This window comes from Sinocyclocheilus rhinocerous, unplaced genomic scaffold (assembly GCF_001515625.1).
Source record: "Sinocyclocheilus rhinocerous isolate Xijiao unplaced genomic scaffold, SAMN03320098_v1.1 scaffold52, whole genome shotgun sequence".
In the NCBI taxonomy this organism is placed as follows: domain Eukaryota; kingdom Metazoa; phylum Chordata; class Actinopteri; order Cypriniformes; family Cyprinidae; genus Sinocyclocheilus; species Sinocyclocheilus rhinocerous.
In genome coordinates this window covers 88,478-88,958 of record NW_015643558.1, presented here as the reverse complement: position 1 = coordinate 88,958, position 481 = coordinate 88,478, and positions in this window count along the sequence as shown.

Genomic DNA, 481 nt, shown 5'->3' with positions numbered 1-481 from the left:
TTTCTCTTCTCTCAGCAAGCCTCGGAGAGAGAAATGGCGAAGCCTGGGAACTATGCAACCGGGTCTGAGAGATCTCACGCCAACACAGAGCCTGCGTACTCGCTCTCCCCGCTGCGCTTCGATCCGTGTCTTGCACGTAAGGATCAGTGTCCCTCCTTACATCGAGCGGCTCTATCCGGCGAGCTCGCGGGTTGAGCGATCAGGCAGAGCAATTTCATGCCGACACACATCAGGCGTGCTTAATCTGCCAGTGTGTGTTACACATGAGAATCAGTGCTCCTCGTTCATGAGCAGCTTAATCCTCCTGGTCAGATCAAAGCAAAACGCTGGCAGCTTTGCATTTGTGTGTGCGTCGCTGAGCCCCGCCTCCCCCGCGCTTGTGTTTCCCTCCTCCCAGTTACTCGGAGGTAGAAATGACGAACTCGCGGGTATGAACGATCAGGTTTGAGTGATTTAATGCCGGCAAAGCCCCCGCATGCAT